The 13,852-nt window shown below is 50.2% G+C and overlaps 1 protein-coding gene across 9 annotated transcripts in view; it reads right to left on the bottom strand.

Moving 5' to 3' along the window:
* Positions 1-13,852, bottom strand: part of RASSF2 (Ras association domain family member 2) — a 45,258-nt gene that overhangs the window by 22,314 nt on the left and 9,092 nt on the right. Inside the window, exon 1 of one of the 9 annotated variants that reach the window (XM_032295505.1) lies at positions 10,191-10,885. The exons of the other annotated variants lie outside the window; for them this stretch is intronic. The gene's annotated coding sequence lies outside the window, so the exon portion shown is untranslated. Of the gene's footprint in view, positions 1-10,190; positions 10,886-13,852 lie in introns of those variants that run through there. 9 annotated transcript variants of the gene reach the window in all.

Raw genomic sequence — 13,852 nt, 5'->3', positions numbered from 1 at the left:
TTCCTCCCCACCCAGATCCCAGTTAACACTGACCCAAGGCTATGAGAGGCAACACTGCTGACTGCTTCCTCGGCTGGCCACAGCCTCTAAGAATAAACATCCAGAGGAAAGACAATCCTAGCCCAAATGCCCTAGCCACAGAGCACACTGACACCCTTGCCGGTTCCAAGGACGACTGATGAGTCCTCCTCTCTGAAGAGACTGACGCAACACAGAATAGACTTATCTCGGGGACAGCCTGATTGTACTGAAGTCTGCTGGGGACGGGTAAACCACCTAAAAACGCCCCAATGCAGCTGAGTGCGAGAAATCACAGCATGTGTCTACAGTTGCCACTAAAATATAACAATGTGAAAGACAATTTAATTATAACAATACATTATAAAAACACAGGTAACAAAACTACCAGTCCAATTGTTTAAAATCTATGTAAGTATAAAATATGCATATACATACACACATTTACATGTATAAATATTCAGATAGGTATAATATGTCAGGATTCTCAACCTTGGCACTATTACCATTTGTTTTGTTTTGTTTTTCTCAGATGGAGTCTCGCTCTCTTCGCCCAGGCTAGAGTGCAGTGACGCAATCTCAGATCACTGCAACCTCCATCTCCTGGGTTCAAGCGATTCTCCTGCCTCAGCCTCCTGAGTAGCTCAGATTACAGGTGCATGCCATCACGCCTGGCTAACTTGTTGTATTTTTAGTAGCGAGGGGGTTTCACCATGTTGGCCAGGCTAGTCTTGAACTCCTGACTTCAGGTGATCTGCCCGCCTCTGCCTCCCAAAGTGCTGGTGTGAGCCACCATGCCCAGCCACATTATTACCATTTGGAGCTGGCCCATTCTTTTTTTATTTCTATTTGTAGAGACGGGATATCATTTTGTCACCCAGGCTGGGAGTGCAGTGGCATGATCAGCTCACTGCAGCCTCAAACCCCTGGGCTCCATCGATTCCTCCCCCGCCCACCGTCTCAGCCTCCCGAGTAGCTAGGACTACAGGTGTGCCCCACCGCCCCTGGCCTTGGACTGTTCTTGGTTGTGGGGCTGTCTTGTGCATTGCAAATGTTTAGCAGTAAGCAGCACCACTCCAGTGATGACAACCAAAACTGTCGCCAGACACTACTAAGTGTCCCCAGGGCAAAATCACATTTTTCACAATAGCCAAAAGGTGGAAGCAACCCAAGTGCCCACTGGATGGATGAGCAGATAAGCAACACGGAGTATGCATCCAATGGAATATTATTCAGCCTTCAAAAGGAAGGAAATTCTGACACATGGCAGAACATGGGTAAATCCTGAAGACATTATGACAGGCCACACCCAAAAAGAAAAATACTGTATGATTCCACTTTTATGAGACACCTAGAGTAGTCAGAATCAGAGACTGATTTTGTAGAATTGTGGTTCTTCAAAAAGTGGAATGGTGGTTGCCAGGGGCTGGGAGGAAGGGGGAATGGAGAGTAGCTTAACGGGTACAGAGTGTGCAAAGTGAAGAGAGTTCTAGAGATAGAAGGCCGTGATGGTTACACAACACTGAAGGTACTTATTGCCACTAAACTGTACACTTAAAAATGGTTAAGGTGGTAAACTTGATGTGTATTTTACCATTATATACGTGTGTGTGTGTGTGTGTGTGTGTGTGTATTTTCAAGACAGGGACTCACTCTGTCACCCAGGCTGGAGTGCAGTGGTATAATTTCAGCTTACTGCAGACTCAACCTCCCCAGGCTCAGGTGATCCTCCCACCTCAGCCTCCCAAGTAGCTAGAACTAAAGGCATGTGCCACTATGCCCAGCTAGTTTTTTCCATTTTTAGTAGAGATGGGGTTTCAATTAAAGGAAGACTCAAGCAATCTGCTTGCCTTGGCCTCCCAAAGTGCTGGTGTTACAGGTGTGAGCCACCGCACCCAGCCCACAACATTTTTTTTAAGTGGAAGAGGAAGACATAGATGCCAGTATTATAGTGACACAATGTGAGAAGGATTGGACCTCCTGGAAGAAGGGTCCATCACCCAATGGACATAAACAGCCTCTAGAAGCTGGAAAAGCAAGAAAACGGACTCGCCCTAGAGTCTCCAGAAAAGAACACATCCCTGTTGATACCGTGATGTCAGCCCAGTGAGATTCATGTCAGACCTTTGAACTACAAAACTGTGAGATAATCAATCAGTGTTGTCCAGGCATGTTGGCTCATGCCTATAATTGCAATACTTTGTGAAGCTGAAGCAGGAGGACCACTCGAGGAGTTCAAGTGAGGAGTCACGCCAGGAGTTCAAGACCAGCCTGGGCAACAGCAGGAGACTCCTGTCTCTACAAAAAAAAAAATTTTAAGTTAGCTGGATGTGATGGCAAGCATCTGTAGTCCTAGCTACTTGGCAGTCTAAGGTAGGAGCTCAGGGCTGCAGTGGGCTATGATACTGCTGCACTCCAGCCTGGGCAACAGAGTAAGACCTTGTCTTTAAAAAAAAATAATAAAATACCCAGGCGGGGTGGCTCACGCCTGTAATCCCAGCACTTTAGGAGGCTAACATGGGTGGATCACCTGAGGTCAGGAGTTTGAAACCACCCTGATCAACAAGGTGAAACCCCATCTCTTATTAAAAAAAAAAAAAGAAAGAAAGAAAGAAAGAAATAATAAAATAAGGCCAGGCAAGTGGCTCACACCTGTAATTTTAGTACTTTGGGAAGCTGAGGAGGAAGGATCACTTGAGCCCAGGAGTTCAAGACCAGCCTGTGCAACACAGGGAGATCTTATCGCTACAAAAAATAAAAGATTAGCCAGATGTGGTAGCATGTACCTCTGGTCCCAGCTACTAGGAAGGCTGAGGCAGGAGGATAAATTGGGCCCAGGAATTCAAGGCTGCAGTGAGCTACAATCATGCCACTGCACTCTATCCCAGTTGAAAGAGTGAGAGCATCTCTTAATTAATTAAATAAAGTAATAAAATAAAAATAAATTAGTGTTGTTTTCAGTCACTAAGTTTTGGTAACTTGTTACTGCAAGTGACCATGGGCTGACTCCATTCAGAAAGCTGAGACCCTACCAGTGTACCCAAAAGTGGTACCCTGAGAACACAATTGGTCTCTCTAAATTTTAAATTTTATTATTTTTTTTAACTTGTCCAAAAAGGAAGAATAATCTGATCATGAAGACTGGAGTACACATGTAATGCAGAAAAAGAAAAACAGGGAAGTCAGGCTAGTGAGAAAGCTTTTCTTTTTTAAGTGATGATTACCCATAACTAGGGAGTGCCCCTTTTTCTAAAAAGGTGCCCCTTCTACACGTGTGTAAATTGACACATTCAACAAGCATTTATTGTGTGTCTACAATGTATTAAGCATCGTGCTTCGTCATGGTGGCTCGGCAGCCAAGGAAACAAGGCATGTGGAGGAGGGGGGTACGTGGGGGCAGAGGGCTCCGTCAAGGGAGAGTGAGTGCTATGGTGGCCAACAGGAAGGACGCCTATGGTTGAGGGCAGGGTCCTGGGGGGCTTTCTGGAGGAGGAGACCTCTAAATGGAGACTTCAGTGTTGGCAAAGATGAGGGGTGAATGGGTCCAGGCAGAAAGCACAGGCATCTCGGAACTGTGCGAGATGGAGTGGCACCAGCAGAACCCAGGCCTGGTGAGGAGTCTGGACTTCAGCTGGTGGGCAATGCTGGGCCACGTGAATGTGGAGGATGAAGAATGGCCCCCAGAGATACCCAGGTGCGGACCCTGGAACCTGTGAATATCACCTTACATGGAAACAGGGAGTCTGTGGATGTGATTAAATGAAGGATCTTGACATGAAGAGACTATCCTGGATTATCTGGGGGCAGCCTAAATGGAACCACTGGTGTTCTTATAAGGGGGTGGCTCTGCCGCACACAGCAGAGAGGAGGCAACGGGACAGCTGCAGCAGAGGGAGAAACATGCAGATGTCACACTGTGGACGAAGGTGGAGGAGGGGGCCACAAACCCAGAAGGCAGCTCACAAGCTGGGAAAGGCAAGGACACAGATTTGCCCCAGAACCCCGGTGCAAGCAGAGCCCTACCAACACCTTAGTTCTGGCCCAGAGAAACTGGCCGTGAAACTTCTGGACTCCAGAATATGAGTATTAAATTTCTGTTGTTTTAAACCACCAAGACCAGCTGGGCAAGGTGGCTCACACCCGTAATCCCAGCACTTTGGGAGGCCCAGGCAGGTGAATCACAAGGTCAGGATATCAAGACCATCCTGGCCAACTTGGTGAAACTCCGTCTCTACTAAAAATACAAAAATCAGCTGGGCGTGGTGACGGGCGCCTGTAATCCCAGCTACTTGGGAGGCTGAGGCAGGAGAATTGCTTGAACCCAGGAGATGAATGTTGCAGTGAGCCAAGATCGCGCCACTGCACTCCAGCCTGGGCAACAGAGTGAGACTCCATGTCAAAAAATAAATAAACCACCAAAACCATAGTCATTTTTTTCAGCAGCAAGAGGAAAACAAGGGGAATTCCAAGGGGAGGGATATGATCTGATACACATTTTTGAAAGGTCACCCACCCAACGCCTTGCTTTGTGGACAAATAATCTGGGAGAAGAGTGGCCAGGGAACCAGTTGAGAGGCCAGAGCCTGAGTTGGAGAGACAGAGTCTAGAGAGTTCGAAGAGGTAGAGGAAAGTTGTGATGCATTAATGAAATTTGGGGAAAGGGCGTGCTGCTGGATTAAACATGAGGTGACAGGCAGAGTCCTGGTGATGCACCGGCTGCTGGAAAGGACTGCAACGTAGGCAGAGGTGCCACCTTCACAGTCACTGATGTGAGGACCAGGGCTGAGTTTCAGGCAGGCCTATGGAAACTTCCAGTGCCGATAACCAGAAGTACAGCAGGCCTGAGGCCCAGGAGAGCGATTCCTGGCACGAGAGGTCAAGGGAGGGGACGAGGGCATCGGGAAAGAAGAGAGGGGGCAGGGCCAAGGGCAGAGCTTTGATGAACCCAGTGGGTCAGCATGGGCAGAGGAAGGAGTCCCTGGAGAAGGAGGGAAAACAGGAGACACGGTACCAAGGAAGCCCAGGAAACAAGGGGCCTTGAGAAGGAGGCCAAGATGAGCAGAGCCGGGAGCTGGTGGCTGGAGCCCAAGGAAGGGGAATCTGAGCAGCTTCTGATTTAAGCCCCGCAAAGGTCATGGGGGAACTCGGCCAGGGCTGATTGCGCAGCCTGGTTGGAGTGGGAGTCAGGGGAACGGTGCCTGCTGTCGGCAGCCCTTCTCACTCTCAACACTGGAGTCTTTCTTCAGCCAGAGAAAATGTTATTCTCTTTCTTTGATTACTTTCCTTTCTTCCTCCCATTCTTGGTTCCTTTCTATTTTTGAGACAGGGTTTTGCTCTGTCTCCCAGGCTGGGGTACAGTGGAGCCATCATAGTTCACTGCAGCCTCAAAATCCTGGCCTCAAGAGATCCTCCTGCCTCAGCCACCAGAAGAAACTACAGGCACGGGCCACTATACCCAGCTAATTTTTTTCCTTAATTTTTCTTTTATAGAGACAGGACCTTGTTATGTTAACCAAGCTGGTCTTGAACTCCTGGCCTCAAGTGATTCTCCAACCTCAGCCTCCCAAAGCATTGGGATTACAGTGAGCCACCGCACCCGGCTCATTCTTGGTTCTTCTGCAATCTCTTCATCTCTTCTCTCTCTAGCACTAGCCATCCATCCATCCCGGCAGCTACCCTCCATCTCCTTATTTTTCTCAGAATTCTCCAACTAATCTTCTAATTCACCAATTGAATTTTCTCCAGGGCTGTCTCTGTTATTCTTTGCCTCCAACATAATCCATGATTTGGTAACTGAGTTCTGCCTCTGTCCTGCTCTTACGACAGTTCTTTTTGATACCATGTCTTCCTAAATCTACTGAGAATACCAGTCAGAGAATTTCATTCTTAAGACTATTTGGTTCTACAGAAAAAAACAGGCAGAGCAACGAAACAATAAACATATAGAAATAGATCCAAATATATCTGGGATCATAGAATGTAAGTAGCAGTTCTAAATAGCAGGGGAAAGGTAGCTTAATTTTGTAAAATATCACTAGAGAATTGGCTGGCCTTTGGAGGAGGGGAGACAGGGAAGCTAAATCGCTTCCTTACTCCTTCCCCCAAAAGAAAAAATTTAAACATTAAAAAATGAAATGCTGAAGACATTAATACCAACCCGTGAAAATTTTAAACTTCTGTTTAGAAAAAAAGTACACTACACAAGTCAAAAAAGCAAATTAAAAACTGGGGAAAAATATTCACAAAACATATGGCACACGGCTAATGTCCTTAATACATAAGGGCTTTAATAAATCAGTAAGAAGGCCGGGTGCGGTGGCTCACGCCTGTAATCCCAGAACTTTGGGAGGCTGAGGCGGGTAGATCATCTGAGGTTGGGAGTTCGAGACCAACCTGACCAACATGGAGAAACCCCATCTCCAAGGGTATGATGGTGCATGCCTGTAATCACAGCTACTCTGGAGGCTAAGGCAGGAGAATTGCTTGAACCTGGGAGGCGGAGTTTGCAGTGAGCAACCTCTCCAGCCTGGGGAACAAGAGCAAAAGTCCACCTCAAACATAAATAAATAAATAAAATCAGTAAGAAAAAGGTCCTATGCTTATTTATAAAATGGGCAAAGGACATGCACAATAGTTCATGGAAAAGTCAATACGAGTAATTAATAAATCTATGAAAAGGTGTTCAATTTCCCTCTTGACCCTATTTTTTACCTACTAGATGGATACAGATCAGACAGTATGATGGCCCCGAATGTGGGATTTTTCTTTTTTTTTTTTTTTTTTTTTTGAGACGGAGTTTCACTCATGTTACCCAGGCTGGAGTGCAATGGCGCAATCTCGGCTCACCGCAACCTCCGCCTCCTGGGTTCAGGCAATTCTCCTGCCTCAGCCTCCTGAGTAGCTGGGATTACAGGCACGCACCACCATGCCCAGCTAATGTTTTGTATTTTTAGTAGAGACGGGGTTTCACCATGTTGACCAGGATGGTCTCGATCTCTTGACCTCGTGATCCACCCGCCTCGGCCTCCCAAAGTGCTGGGGATTACAGGCTTGAGCCACCATGCCCGGCCGAATGTGGGATTTTCTAGGGCACAGCCACGCTCTTCCTGTTGGGTGATCTCACCAAGGCCACAGCTGTAATTTCAACCTATGGGCTCATGTTGTCCCATCTTTGTCTATGGCCTGACTTCTCCCCACCTTTTTTCTGAGACGAGTCTTGCCCTTGTTACCCAGGCTGGAGTGCAATGGCATGATCTTGACTCACTGCAACCTCCACCTTCCAGGTTCAAGCGATTCTCCTGCCTCAGCCACCCGAGTAGCTGGGATTACAGGCATGTGCCACCCCAGCTAAATGTATTTTTAGTAGAGATGGCATTTCACCATATTGGCCAGGCTAGTCTCAAACTCCTGACTTCATGATCTGCCGCGTCAGCCTCCCAAAGTGCTGGGATTACAGGCATAAGCCACCGCACCTGGCCTCTTTTTGTGACATTTACATGTCTTGGGAAAAGAAAGTTAAGAACATATTTGTATAGCCTTCCCCATAGTCCACCTGAAATTGCAGGCAGGTGATTCTAGGACCCAGTCCCTCTTCTGCCCCCTCAGGGCATCTACAGCTTTCTTCACAAGCTTTCCAGCCACCCTCACGAAGCACCGGCTCCCCGCAGCCAAATGAGGCTACATTCGCATCCACCTCAAGGCAAACAGCAGCAGCAGCAGCAGTACTTATGGAGGGCCGGAAATTCACAGTTAATTCTGATATTTCTTAAACAGAGCATTGTTGCTCACACAAGGAAGGTCAGAGGAAGATGGTCTGTGGAACAGGAATGTGGATTCAATTGGACACTTCCTTTGAGGGTGCCTGCCAGTATCTGCGGCCTTGGAGACAGGGACTCGCTCAGCTGGCTGGCCGCAACGCTTCTGCCTCCCCCGTTATTATCCAGACTTTATGGAGCTCTCCTGGGCCCCAAAATGCCTTGTAAGAACCATTTATGATCATCACTTCCCACAGTGCCTTGGGAATACAGACTGATGGTTGTCATGTCATATAGGAGGGAAACTGAGGCAAGGAGGAAAGAGGGGCTTCCCACATCAGCCAGTATCTAAGCACAGAACCAAAACACCTCGTAATCTACCACATACAGCAAGAAGAAGAGCAGAAAGGAGACAAGAAACACGGGGCAGATTTTACACACATCTTTTTCTTTTTCTTTTTTTGAGACAGGGTCTCATTCTGTCACCCAGGCTGGAGTGCAGTGGCACAATCACAGCTCACTGCAGCCTTGACCTCTTGGGCTCAAGTGATTCTCTCACCTCAGCCTCCTGAGTAGCTGGGACCACAGGTGCACACCATCATAGCTGGCTAATTTTTTATTTTTTGTAAAGATGGGATCTCACTATGTTGCCCAGGCTGGTCTCAAACGCCTGGCCTCAAGCAGTCCTCCTGACTTGGCTTCCTGCAGTGCTATGATTATAGGCGTGAGCCACCTCTCCTGGCCCAAACCTCATTTTTAATGTGGAACCGCTCTTTGGAAGTCTAAAACATATTTAAATCTACTGAACTTCCTCTATGAACATGGTTACTTACCCCCTCTAGAATTTTAAATAAGTACTTCTTTTTAGAAAAAACACTTTAGAAAATAAAGCATATATTGAATGTCTATTAACCAAAGAGCATGTCTGCTAAAATGGCTGGAGATGTGACTACAGCTGGGTTTGCCTAGTTGAGACAAGAGCCTCCCAGGTTCCAGTCATGCTGGAACTGTTGGGGCCACCAAACCAGTCAGTTTTCACCCTGGCACTGGCTTCATGCTCTGGCAGAATGTTCCGGAGTCTCCTCAACTCCATTAAATGCCTGGGCCATGCCATTCTGCTTGTCAGTGGAATTCAGCTGGTTACGTGGAGACCCATTCATGACTTCCTGACTGCCTGAAAGACAACTTGGGGTATGACCTTCCCTAAGACCCAGGAGGACATCTTTACAAACGAAGGTCCTTCGGCTGTTCAGTATGATGACATCCCGGCCACAGAGAACCTTCTGGACCTACTTTTCATGCTCTTTGAGTGTGCCCATGTTCCCTCTTAGCCCCAGATTCACATGTTCTAGCCTCGACCCTAATCAAAACTTACCGCCCCCCATAAATGATACCTGAGGCCCCCAGACAATGTGGGGACAAGCGCTCCCACTTTGTCCTGCCCTTCAGCACAGCACGTACCCCACACAGAAGTCATCTGCCCGTGTTTTGGTCCCTTCCTGGGCCTGGAGCTTCCTCTCTGGGCCACCAGTTACCAGCTCCCAGCTCCCAGCTCCCAGCCTGTGCCTCTCTCTTGCACCTGTTCCAGTTATCATGATTACTGCTTCCAGGAAGGGAATGGGATCGACAATCTGCCCAAGGACACCAACCTGCTCTCTCGGGCCAGGGGATTCCTAGAAGCAGAGCCTAAGAGATAGCTGACACGTGATTTATTGTGCAGGTGTTTTCAGGAGAAATCTGTAAGGGAAGGGGGGAGGCTGGGCAGGGGCAGGGGAAGGAGCTAGGAATGAGGTGGGTTCAGCTGAGTCCAGCCTCAGCTGCTCCCCTGGGGAGCTCTGGGGTGTGAGGGGCCACCAGAGTTGTCCTACCTGGAGGCCGGCAGGCGGGGCTTCTGGACCCCTGCATGTCAGTCATTGGCTGAGAGCCAGCCCTAGGCATTTCCCTGCAAGAGCAATTCTCAGGAAAAGTGTGCAGCTGAGACCCAGCACTGTCAACACCACAGCACACAATAGATTAGGCGGAGCTGGGTGGTCCAGCAGTATCCATTACACCTGCTCCATATCTGGGATTGAAGCAACTACTGGGTCTGTCACTGTCCTCCACCCACTCTCAAGTTGGGAGGAAACAGCTGCCCCCTCAGGACCAGCCTGGCGCTGGAGCCTAGGCTGCAGGAATGGGGTCAGAGTCACCAAGCTCTGGACCAGCTGAAGCCCAGCAGCGGTTGCACAAAGGATCCTTTCCCTTCCTTCCCACAGACCCCACTCACAGGTGTTTCCAGCCTCCCACACAGGCCTTCCCAAGAATAAACGCAGGGCTATCCAAGCCCTTGAAATTCACAGGCTCAGCTTCCTGAGAGGAGAGCAAACACCAAGTCCTCAAGACGCTCAAGGAGGTGGGAAAGGAATCTGCAGCTCTCACCAAAGACAGCAGAATCCCCTCTGCTCTTAGGTCTTGCTTCCTCTAAAGGCCCCGTGACCAGGGAGCCCGGAATGCATGCCACCGTTCCTCAGTCTCAGAGCATCCCCAGGATGCTCACCCTACATGGTTTCAGTTCCAGCTGGAGACCCAGCACCTCTCCTCTTATTTATGAACTGCAAAGTCCTCCGAGGGAGGGGACAGCCCTAGTGGGAAAGTCCAGGGTGAGAGAGGTGAAGCGCTCCCTTTGGTGATCACTTTTGTTTTTTGTTTCCTGAATTGTCTTTCTGGTTGTAGAGCAGGGGCCCGCCCCCACCTCAGCCCCTGGTGGGGGTCGGGGAGGGAGAGCAACAGTTGATCTCAGGCAGCCCCAGTCTCTGAGACAGGCTTGGGAAGGACAGGGCTTTCCATGGAGAATTCCTGGGGTGGCAAACCCCACAGAGCCACCACCTGACCAGTGGGAGGGCTGGGCTTGACTGAAACCCAGGATGGAGGGCGGCGGGAAGTGGTGGCTTAGAGACACCTGACATCAAAGAGCTTCCGACTCCGGGTGCTCATGAGACTCTTCCAGAGCAGGGGCAGGGAGGGGATGGGCAGAGGGGTTGCTTTAAAAATCCTGATGTCAGCGAGGCATGGTGGCCCATGTTCATGGTGGCTCATGCAACACTTTGGGAGGCCATAGCACAAGGACGACTTGGGGCCAGGAGTTCAAGATCATCCTGGGCAACACGGTAAGACCCCGTCTCTACAAAAAATTAAAAAATAAAAAATTAGCCAAGCACGGTTAATGCCTGCAGACCTAGCTACTCAGGAGGCTGAGGTGGGAGGATCACTTGAGCACAGGAGTTGTAGGTTGTAGTGGGCTGTGATTGTACCACTGCACTCCAGTCTGGGTGACAGAGTGAACCCTCGTCTTCAAAAAATAAAATAAAATAAAATCCTGACCTGATTGCAGCCAGATCAATTACATCAGACTCTGGGGGAGGGGCCCAGGCAGAAGCATTTCCAAAGCCTCCCCAGGTCATGCCAGGGTACGTCCGGGGCTGAGTGCCACTGTGGAATCTGGCAGGAAAAGAGCTGTTTAGATTGAGGACACCACCATAAGTGTTTCAAAGCAGCCCTTCAAGAAAGGAAGGGGTAGAATTTTCTAAAAGCAGACTGAGTTGGGTATTTAGCCCCCTCTCCCTACTACTAATATTTCCAAGGAGAAACGGGACAGTGTAGAGCATCCCGCAGGGTCCGTGTGTTTAGGCACTGAGCTGATGCAAAGGGCTCCTTCTTGCAAACCAGGGCACCATGTCACAGAAGCCAGGACCCCAGCCCCAGGCCCCAGGTCTCTTGCAAAGGAAAGGCTCATTGGAGGCCCGCAGCTTCCCCTTTTGGGGCCTGTGCATGCCTCTTCTCTGAGCCCTGCCCCCACCCCCAGGACACCCTGGATCTCCTGCGTTAGAGAAGAAAATTGCTGGACACAGAGCTCCACACTACAGTGTTAAAGACTGACTGGCCAGGTGTCCTGAGGGAATCTGCTCTGTAACCACGCAGTGGGAGAGGAGATAGTGCTGATCCCTCTGTGATTCAGCCCCCTCATAGCGGGGCAGGAAGACGTGTGGATGGCAAACAGGAAACCCCAGCCCCATTGCACCACACGAGGAAGGAGACTTGAGCTGCAGGCTGGGGCCCTGCCAAGACCTAGGGCTGACAAGAGATGCCAGATCGTGCTTCCCAAACCCGAGCCTGTCCTGGGCACGGGCAAAATGTGGGCTGCCTCGGAAGGAAATGGTACACTGTGCCTTCTGCCTTCCTGCTTCATGCAACAGAAGGCCCCTCTCTGCTTGGGCTCCTTTAACCCCTACACCAACCTCATTAAGAAATAACTTTATTATCCTCATTTTGCAGTTGAGCAGCTAAGGCACAGAGAAGCTAAGCCACTTGCCCAAAGACGCACAGCTAGGAAAGGGGCGGAGCTGAGGCTCAAATCCAGGGCAGTGCAGCTGCAAAGCGGAACCCCTAGAGACTACAGCTTCTCTTGGGGTAATAAAGAAGAAAGTGCTTTCAGCCAAAAATCAGCCACCCAACTATATTCTGGAGGAGTGTGTATCGGAATCCCTTCAAGGGCTTGTTAAAATACAGATTGCAGGTCCCATTGCCCCAGCTTCTGATTGAGTAATTCTGGGGCGGGGTCTGAGAAGGTGCAATTCTAATAAGCGCCCTGGGCTGCTGCTGCCGCTGCTGGTGATAGCAGGCTCTAGGCGCTTTATCTTAGTCCTTCCAAGAACCCCAGTGGGGAGGCTTTACTTTCACCATTTTACAGATGAGGAAACAGAAGGTCCAGAGGTTAGGTGGCTTGTCCCAGGTGACACAGCCGACATGAAGCCCTGTGCTCCTGTGGCTCCCTGGCTGAGTACAGGATCTGAGAGACTCACTATGTGAGCAGCAGGTACATGCTGGCTTCAGTTACCAGCCTACAGCAGGCTGGGGGGTCCTGGGGATGGGAGGAGAGTGAGTGACCAGACCAGAGGATAAGCTGTGGGAAAGGCAGGCCCTGCGGGGGCCGCGGGGAGAGGCCCAGAGCCACAGGTCCAGGACGTGGGCACTTGCAGTCACAGAGCCACTGCCTCTCAGTCCTGTATGACCCTCTGGGTGGGACACTGAGGGGACAATGAACTACCCCTCCCACTCACAGGCCCCACAGACCATCCCCACCCCATTCCCAGAAGAGACTTGATGCTTGGTAAATGGCAGGAACAGGCTGCCCCATTCCCATCCCTGGAGCAGCACCTGCCTGGCCCACGGACACAGAAGGAACTGAGACGCGGTAAGGGCCGTGCTGGAATTTCTCCTTCAAGCAGTTCAGTCCCCTCTTCTGCCACCCACTGGGGCCCCAGCCCAGCCCAGCCCTCCCTGGCAGGGCCTTCTGCACAGGTGGGGTTCCCAGGCGTGACTGCGGGAGATGGAATGAAGCGGCCCTTGGACTCCTGCTGGGAAGGCCTGCCTCCAGCTCAGCAGTGGGCCGGTGGCCAGGTGAGTGACCTGGAAGGCCACCAGTGGGCCCACCCAGACAATGGCCTTGAAGGCTGGAGGAGCAGCCACGTGTTTATAGGGAAGCCTCACTGGCGTCCACAAATGCCTGACCTTTAGGATGGATGTTTAGAAGGAAACTCAGAGCCCTTAGCCTCTAATCAGAGAACCAGGGCGCTGGAGCAAGACGGAGAAGGAAGCACAAAGGAAGCACAGACTCCAGAGAAGCAGTTGTGTGCGTGGGTGTGAGCACAGGTCCGGGTGGGAGTGGGAGTCCAGTGTGGGGTGTGTGTGTATGGAGGGCATGGTGGTGGGGGGGGTGTATGGCTGTGTAGGGCTGTGTATGTGTGTGTGTCCACATGTATTGAGTTTGTGCTTGGTATGTGTAGAATTAGACTCTGGCTCAGAGAAACTAAAGACCTAGAATGCTAACCAGCCAAGACACAGCCCCTCATGGGCTCAAATTCAGTCAACTGAGAAATTCCCTGTGACTGTGGGACCCAAGGGGAGAGCGAAAAGTTGGTGGAGACAACACTGGCCCCAATAAAGCAAATAAGACGAGACACTCCCTGGCCTGCATTTCTCAAAGCCGGGGGCCAGTTTATAGGGTAGTTTTCATGTCCCTGCTGGGGAAGAGCAAGGTAACT

The sequence above is a fragment of the Sapajus apella genome, unplaced genomic scaffold (genome assembly GCF_009761245.1).
Source record: "Sapajus apella isolate SASKATOON/1434 unplaced genomic scaffold, GSC_monkey_1.0 scaffold33, whole genome shotgun sequence".
Lineage (NCBI taxonomy): Eukaryota > Metazoa > Chordata > Mammalia > Primates > Cebidae > Sapajus > Sapajus apella.
Note: the sequence above shows the minus strand (reverse complement) of the source record. Positions and strands in the feature narration are given on the sequence as shown.